A 9,369-nucleotide genomic window follows, 5' to 3' on the forward strand; every position below is an offset into this window, starting at 1 on the left:
CCACAGGCGCCGCCCAGGAGCAGGCTTTTATCTGCTGCCTCATTTCCTTGGCAAAGAGGCAGCAGCTGGGTTTGCAATCGCTGCCCCTTTCCCTGCTTCTTCTAATTCTTTTATTTATTTTTTTTTCCTTTTCCTGCTTCTTTCTCCAGTTTTTCTGACTCTGGGGCACATTATGTGTGTTTAACTATCTGAAAAAAGGCTCTGGCGTCTCCAAGACACTCACACCGTTAAGGTCGGAGGTAACAAGAGCTGAGGAGGCTGGAGCTTGCGGGTTCTGGCTGTTCTTGCTCTTCCCACCTGCCGTTCATCCACCTTCCCTTCCCGATTGCCCGTCCAGCATCAGGCTGGAAAACCAGAGCCTTTCAGAGGATGCCAACCCGCCGTCACGACTGCGGCAAGTCCAAATCTTGTTGATAGGGAATTTCGTCTTCAGTAGGTTCTTGGCCTCAGTGATTTGAAGAATGAATCCGCGGACCACAGATCAGTGGTAAGAAGGGATTTATTTACAGAAAATACAAAAACACCAAAGCTCCCGCAGGGAGAGAAAACCCAAGTAGGGGGAGAACAGTTCTCTCTGTCTCTGACTGGGCTCTTTGTCAAGGTGTATGTATGGTCGGGAGAGAAAAGTTCTCTCTGTCTCTCCCAGGGCTCTTTGTCTAGGGGTATAAATAGTTGCATGGGGCCCTCTGGAGTTACATTTAGCACCGACTCAGTAGTTACGTTTAGTGTGTCAGGGACAGCATGTCTGGGACATGTCTGGGTTGCAAATGAATGCCTAAAATCCCTTTTATTCCCAAGCCTAGGAAACTTACATGAAATTACCAGGCCTAGGAAATGGGAGTTTCCCTCTTCAGCCCTAAGTGCAAGGGGAGGGAAACCTAAGGTGCTGGTGTCTACCCAGCAGTTGTCTGGCCCCTGGGGGGTGCTCCTGCTTACCCTCCAACCGCTGGTTCCTTTGCTCGCTGCTACCACACCAACACAGCCAAGGCGGAGGCAGCTGGTTGGTCCCTGTCTCCCCTCCCCCCACCTCCCCCCAGCTCCACCAGCTGGCTGGGGCGCCACGTGTCCTGTATCACTGTAACATATCCCATCTTAGTGATCCTGCTCCTTTGAGAGAAACCTAACACATGAAGTTATTAAAAACAAATTGACTTTAATGTGCTTTAAAAAAAAATTATAATTATGCAGCGCCATTTGTAGCTGATAGTTATTTTACTATGGAAGCTAGTTTTGTGATAAAAGCATGGTAGTCCTCCTATAATTAAATGTGGAAGCATATAGGAACCCTGGTGTTCTGTCTTGAAGAATAACATTAGAATTTATTATAATAATCTGAAATAATTTTTTTGGACATTATAATTGAAACTTTTCAATTTATTTAATAAAAGAGAAAAATATGGCTAAAAAGTAATTGGCCCAATAGCTAGCATATAATTTTATTTTTTAAAAATTTTTATTCATTTATTTTTGAGACAGAGTCTCACTCTATCACCCTGGGTAGAGTGCCGTGGAGTCATAGCTCACAGCAACCTCAAAGTCTTGGGCTCAAGTAATCCTTTTGTCTCAGCCTCCAGAATAGCTAGGACTGTAGGCACATGCAACCACAACTGACTAATATTTTTTTTCTATTTTTAGTAGAGGTAGGGTCTCACTCCTGTCGGGGCTGGTCTTGAACTCCTGAGCTCAGGCAATTCATCCGACTTGGCCTCTTAGAGTGCTAGGATTACAGGTGAGGGCCACCGTGCCCCGACTTTATTTTTTACTAGCAGAAAATGTAGTGCTTGCTTCAGCAGCACATATACTAAAATTAGAACAATACAGAGATTAGCATGGCCCTGTGCAAATACTTAATATTAAACACAGACTAAAAGAAAAATATAGAAAATGAAAGCTATTAAACACATTAAAATATGATTTTACTTTAAAATGCTTCATGATAAAGTGTTTTTTAACTAGACCATTAACAAAGTACGCTAGACCTGAGAATATGTTATGTATAGGCTAATTCCAGTGTGTTCTGAAAATCTGATTGATCGGGAAAATATTCCTGTCACCTTTAAAAGATTCAGCACCACTAACCTCTATTGCTATGGCTGCTCAAGTTTGCTTTTCATTCCAGCTAATGACAAGTTCTAGGGATGAGTATTAAGGACAAGTGAAAATATTTGCTTGTGTTTAAATACAGGAAGAAAATGTTATTTTTAGCATTCAAAATTTCTAATTGGTGCTCACTTTGTTATTATGAGATTCTATCTTTCATCCTCTGAAAATAAATGAGCTGATAAATGAACAAGAGATATCAACAAAGAGTTCACAGAAAAAAATTGCAAATAGCTTGTAAGCATAAAGGAAGTGTTTAGTTTCATTCTAAATATGATACATGTAAGGTAAGACTGCCCTGAGAAGCTGAACTTGTGGAGAAGTGGAGAGAAACCTGGGGTTTGTGACGAGATAGTAGGTGACGCAGATGGATTGAAATTCTGAGCTGGGGCACGGGTGGGGGACAATGGCCTCAAAGTGGCAATGACAGTTAAAGAGGACTCCAAGCATTAGTGATGTGAGAGTTAAAACAGCCACCCCTCTGGGATGGCTAAAAATAAAACTCAAGACAAGAAAAACTCTACTGAGACATAAAACTGGCAAAAATTTATCAAATTTAATTTGATAACTGTTTTTTAAGACTGTGGGGAAACTGAAGCTCCCTTTCATTACTGGTGGGAATGCAAAACGGTATAGCCCCTATGGAGGAGATCTGACAAGGATCTAGCAGTATTACACACGCATTTGTCTATTACCTGGGCAGGGCAAAGCGTAGGATGGCAGTTCATGCCCTGTACAAAGGCACCAGAGTGTGGAGGGAGGAGGAAATCCAGTCTCAGGCTCAGCAAGCCGAGAAGCCTGGCAAGGAAGGGACCTGGTGAAGCTCACCTGCTGGGGAGTTTTCTGTAATTTTCTATAGGCCCCTGATGGGCTATGGTAGGGCCCAGCCCCAGGTGTCCATTTTTTGGCTGTCACCTTCCCATCTTCTTTGGCCTCTGCTAATAGAAACCCAGACTCATCTGCACTTGGGGGCCCCAGGAGCTTTGGAAGGTTGTGGAAGTGGGAAGTCTTTCTCATACAGACCAATACGTCATGTTCAGAAGGCAGCAAATCTTGGGGTCTCAGGGAAACACAGAGAGTAATATAATCTTCTCTCTTTTTTCCTTTAAACTCTTAAGCAGTCACTAGCAATCTTAGATGTTCTAAGCATTTTGGGAATTATGTATAGACTGATTTAACAATTTGGATATACAGTAGAACCTCTGTAAGTTGACCACTCAAGGGATTGTAACAAACTGGGCAACATAGGGAGGTGGTCGACATAAGGAACCAGGCCTCCTGTGCTGATATGTACACGTGGTGCATGTCCAGTCTATGAAAATTAGGTCAACTTGAGGAGGTGGACAACTGTGAAGGTTCTATCCTATATAACTTTGTTATAGAAACATGTTCCTGACCCTAGTAATAATGCACACACATTATAAAAAATACTTAGAACTTGTGTGAATAAAGACCGTATCACTTTACCATTCAGAATAAGTTTCATGAACACTTCAGTGTTTTCTATCTGTCCCTTTGTATGCATGAATATCTGTGTAACTATATTTGACAATTTTGGGCATAGACTTGGTTGACAGTTTTTCCTTTTGTCATTAAACCTTTGAAAACTTTTTTTGTTTTTTTAATCGTCAAAGACTGCCATTGAATTAAACTTTTTACGATACTACGAAAGGCATTGTTTTGGGCTTTGGACATACAATGTGTGTATGTGAGAGAGAATTTGTGTATGTGTGGTTATATTTACCAGCTTCTTAAAGGTAAAGAGTCAATAGTTTTTGTCTCTGACCTCTCAAGCTTTCCAATCTAGTGGAAGAGATAATATGTGCACATAATTAACTTCAATACAGTGGCAGTGTGTAATAAATCATGAATTCCTTGGAGATAACTCTGAGATGGAATGAAGCTGCATGATATTCTGGGCATTATCCTGTTCTTGTAGCTGACACTGAAGAACTAAAACAATAATCTTGAAGCTTGCCCCAATCTGCAAATGAACAATTTCTGCTTTTCAAGTGCAGAAATCATTGAAAGGTTTGGTAAGCTCATGGCAAAGCAATATTGAAATCAGTCAAATTTATCTCATTTTCACTGTTCCCCACCACTGAAAAGTCACTCTGCTAATGCACTGTTTTGGCAGGAGGCTGTTAAGAGTCCTAGGTAGCAAGGCCAGCTGTTTCTGGAATGTTTCGAGGGTAAGGAATAGATGGGCTGTTCAAAGAGAGAGAAGAGGTTTCATTCTTTCCTTCTTGGTGTGCCAGGGGAAAACACTAATTTAGAATAATTAGAGCTAAGTAATGGAGAATCTGTAATGGGACACTAGCCATGCATGTGACACAGGAGATTGCCCCTGTTAGTGAGGAGACAAGACCCTGTCTCCACTAATTCAGAAACTTAACTGTGAATCACCATAGGAAAAATTACACTTTCAGATAGGAGGGGACTGGGAGATTGGAAATAAACCGACAGTGGGTGAATGTACCTCTTTGGGTACATTCCCAGGGCAGAGAATTCCCAGGTTGTGTATATTTTATGGTGTATTTCATGGAATTTTCTTCTTCTTCTGTGCCCGATCATCTTTATTTTTAAAATATATAACCCAAGGCCTGGTGTGGTGGCTCATGCCTGTAATCCCAGCACTCTGGAAGGCCAAGGCAGGCAGATTGTCTGAGCTCATAAATCCAAGACCAGCCTGAGCCAGAGCAAGACCCTGTCTCTAATAATAGCCGGGTGTTGTGGCAGGCGCCTGTAATTCCAGCTACTCGGGAGGCTGAGACAAGAGGATTGGTTGAACCCAAGAATCTGAGGTTGCTGTGAGCTATGATGCCATAGCACTCTACCGGGCGTGACAAAGAGAGACTCTGTTTCAAAAAAAAAAAAAAAAAAGTATAACTCAGAGAGAATTTGGGGTACACGAGTACATTTTTATTGACTGTCGAAATAGTAAGAAGGCTTCTTGCCATTCAGTATCATGTAGTTACGGCTTCATTTTCCAGTAGATAACACTGGCCCTCTGTTAGACTGCGCATTAAGGATTAAGCATCTCTTTCCTTTAGGGTTAACTATGCCTGAATGCTGGTGTCTCTCCAAAAGTCATATGTTGGAACTTACCCCCCAAGGTGATAGTATTAAGAGATGGGGCATTTAGGAGGTGATTAACTTGTGAATGGGATTCGTGCCCTTATAAAAGGGATTGAGGGAGCTGGTTCATCCCCTTCTGTGCCCTTCCTCCATGTGAGGACAGAGTTTACTCCTTTCTCCAGGTGAGGATGCAGGGACAAGGTGCCATCTTAGAAGCAGAAAGTGAGACCCAACCAGACATCAAATCTATTATTACATGATCTTGGACTTTCGGACTCTACAACTAAGAGAAATACATTTCTATTATTTATAAATTATCGGGTCTAAGGTATTTTGTTATAGCAACAGGAGCAGACTGAAACAGTTCTGCAAAGAGATTTAGATTAAGTGGCCGAGACCTTTGCTTCCACTTCTCTCCCCAATAATGTCCATCCCAAAGACTTTTCAAGGCCCAGGCCTCCACGGAGTAAGGGTGAACTCCTGCTTGGTGCTGGGCTTCTCTGAACAGGACAGGGATTTAGTTCAGGGTCCTTATTGATTGCCCACGGGTCTGCAGCTAGGTAAGAGTGGAAGGCTGTCTCTTTGATGCCCTACTTATAGTTCCACAAAAGAAACCCAATTACATTCTCATCTCTGTAAGATGTATCATCATATTTCAGTCTAATATCTTTAGGGTATGTTCTCAGACAATTCCTACTTGACACCCAAATCCAGCTTTGTCGCCATAGTCAGCCCTCTTTCTCCTCCATTTCATCCTCCCAGATCCTGTCGGCTTTGATGTATCTTTTGGGTGCTTTTTTCTCCGGCCTCAGACATCACCTCTCCTGTGCAGGTTGCGTGTCTTGCTCACTGGATCAGAGTTCTTCACAATGATCACTGGTGACCACAGGAGAGAGTTTCCAGAGCCAGATCCAGGCACCTTGTCCCAGCCGCCTGCCCCAGCATGCGGGAAGAGCTAGAGGGGCTGTTCCCCACCCTTCCTCAGCCCTCCAGGGACTACAACTTCTTATGATGTGCCATTTAAGCACAACAGGACATACATTTTTAGATACCAAGAGACATAGACAGGCCAAAAGGTTTCACATATCAAATATAATGTCTCAAGAATGTTCATTTCTAGTCCCTACTTGGAGATGAAGCTCTTCAATTGTCTGAAGGGGTGAGACCATGAAGGCTGGCTTTGCTCTTCTGGTGATTGGGGCAGAACATGGCCGAGGGGTTACCTGTGCCTTTATGTCTGAAGTTCTGCAGACCTGAACGATTACCCTTCCAGAAAACAGAGGTGGTATTCTTAATGTTTTTTATTGTTTTTCCTGGGGAAGCTTTCAGAAATCTGGTGAATTTGCTTATGCTCATTACCCGTGGAGAAATCTCATTAACTCTTGGTTCATGGGGATTTTATTTTCCTTATTTGAGAAGGAAAGGCCTCCCCCACCTACAAGCAAAGATTTGCACATGTTATCTTTTCTCCCTCAGTGCAGATATGCAGATGCTTTACAATTTCTTACTTACAAATCTTATTTGGTATTCTTTGAGAAATAGTCACCATTCTTTCACCCCATTCCCGAAAGAAGGAAAGTCATGACATGGTGAGAAGGACTGGTTGGTCTGGCTCTGGTTGGAAATTTTCTGGAGAATTCCCCACAGCAGCACTCTTTTCCCGGCACCCAGGTTAATGCGCTGGGCCTTTCAAAGATGTCAACAAACGGGCAAAGTCCTGAGGATTTTCCTGATAATACTTGCCTAGGAAAAGAATACTAAAAGATATAAGTCAAGTTTCATTTTGAGAAGAGTTTTAGTGAGTTTATACCTGCCTATAAGGGACCTTTTTTGGAATAGTTTAATCCTATGTAGGAAATGATATTCTCGGTCCCAGGACCAAGGAAAGTTTTTCCTGGTCACTTATGCTGTTGTAGATTTATAATGGCAAAAGCAATGATATGCTTTCCTTCCTAGGCAGAGACAAGGCAGTGAGCCCCCATCACACAGAATTGTGAATTGTCATTATCAGGTAGATAACCTGTTCATTCTATCATACGTGGCCTACCCATATTCACCACCTAGAATTCACAAAAAATGTTTGTCTAGGAGATGCAATGGGTAGAATGGTTTTCTTTGTGCAAAGCTAATGAGATTCATTTGGAAAGGATCTCATTTGGAATGGGCTCTTTTGATCCATGAGCCACTCTGCTGCCAGATTGAGCTCTCTGCAGTAGAAATCTATCTGGCCATGTCTGCCTCCTGCTTAAAATCCTCTAGGAATTTTCTTAAGGCTTTAGGGTGAAATCGAAACTCTCGGATGATCTAGTCATAGATTATCCCTTCCAGTCTACTGACTTTCTGATGACTCTTCACCTTGGGTTTCAATCATACCTAAGTACTTTTTTCTTTTTTTTTAAAGGTAAATTTGTTGAGCATATTCTGTACCACTTGTTGAACACTGTACTAAGAATGTGTGTTTTTTTTTTTTTTTTTTTTTGTCTGGGGCTGGGTTTGAACCCACCACCTCTGGCATATGGGGCCAGTGCCCTACTCCTTTGAGCCACAGGCGCCGCCCCTGTGCTAACAATTTTTATGTGTGTTATCTTATTTTGTCCTAATGATACCCTGAGGAGGTAGACAAAAGGAGGCTGAGTAACTCACCCAGGTCATATACCTAATAAGCTGTAAGCTTATTGAACTAGGATTTCAATCTGTGTGGCCACCAGGCCCGTACCCCTGGGTGCTGAGCTCCACTGTCTTCTTGCCTGAAAGGACCACACTTTCTCTTCCCTCACCGTCTATGCATATGTTATGTCTTCTTGCTCTTTATACTTCATTGACTCCTTTACCTTGTTGAGAAATCGCCTCCTTCAGGAAGCCCTCCCTGAACTTCTCCCACATGCACTCCCACGACCTACTTCTGCTCACATACCATTGGGAAGAACTGAGTTCCTTGGCTACACCCAGAGAAATGTGTTCTGGTAGCCCATGTGTCCCGTTAAAAACATTTAGTACTACTATAGTGCTATAGAAGAAGGGAAATGAATATTTGGGCATAACTATCAATTTCTGCCATAGTGAATGAGAAATTAAAAATCACTGTAGAGTCTATCTTGGACATGTATTTGTTCTGTGTTAAGTAAAATCAACATGTGGTGAGTTGAATATATAGTTTATTAAGTAGTAAGTTGTTTTATAGAATCTAAAGCTCTTGCATTAAGAGTTATCTGGCTGAAATAACCTGTCAGTATATGTATTCTTAAGTCAATAAGTTGGGTGGAACAATGTGGGAGTGGTTTGTCAGAGAAGGTTTCCCAGAAGAGAAGGCATTAGATCTGATTTTGGAGGCATGTACAGGAGTTAGCCAGCAAAGAGGAACAGGATCACATCAGAAGCATTTTAATTTCTTTGACTGAAGGAGAAAGAAAGGAGCAGGGTTTTAGAGTCAGGGATTTTTCTGCTGTGTAGAAATTCATGTGGACTAGGACAGCAAGGGAATGAGAGGACTGAGGGAAGAGCCAAGGTGTCAAGACGGTTATGCAGTGATCAGTGGGCATATGGAGAAAGGTAGATGGGCAGGTGCACTCCACTGAAGTCTAACCACTCCAGAGCCTGCAAATACCCAGCATGCCCTGGGTTTGAGCACCATCTTGATTTCAAAGCTTTTTTCCCTCCAATGGATACATCTCCTATTTTACAGTGAATGGTTATGAGGAAAGAGGAGTTGTTTTGTAGCAACTTTTTTTTGTTTTTTTGGAGACAGAGCCTCAAGCTGTTGCCCTGGGTAGAGTCCTTTTCTTTTTTATAGCAACTTTTCTGATGCTCATCTGTTCTGTGATACAAAGGAAATATCTTTAGGGTTTGTCGTCAATTTTTAATTTTTATTTCAAGACTTTTCTACAGGTTCATAGATTTATTAGTGCATAAGTTACTTTTAAATCAAAATGAAAAACTAAATCTAACTTTAAAAACGTTCAATTGCTTTTAAATGTTAAGCTAAATTAATTTCTCCTCCCAAATTCTTGTCTGTTGAGTGACTCCTTTTATAACTGATGGAAAAAGAAAGGGATACACTGCAAGGGAGAGTTTCATAATTATGTAGGAAACCTTGTTCTGTTCATTGTCTTTAACTGTCTTGTGCATTTTTTTTTCTATTTTGGATTAATATGAGGGTACAAATGGTTAAGTCCCCATTAAAGCACCAATGTC

General features: G+C 41.7%; 1 non-coding gene across 1 annotated transcript; it reads left to right on the top strand.

The window, feature by feature from the left end:
- The first annotated feature begins 1,777 nt into the window (after window positions 1–1,777).
- LOC128592973 (U6 spliceosomal RNA) lies at window positions 1,778–1,880 on the top strand. The gene has a single exon (XR_008382171.1). It is a non-coding gene; the product is annotated as a U6 spliceosomal RNA (small nuclear RNA).
- The last annotated feature ends 7,489 nt before the right edge of the window (window positions 1,881–9,369 follow it).

The sequence above is a fragment of the Nycticebus coucang genome, chromosome 8, assembly GCF_027406575.1.
Source record: "Nycticebus coucang isolate mNycCou1 chromosome 8, mNycCou1.pri, whole genome shotgun sequence".
Taxonomy (NCBI): domain Eukaryota; kingdom Metazoa; phylum Chordata; class Mammalia; order Primates; family Lorisidae; genus Nycticebus; species Nycticebus coucang.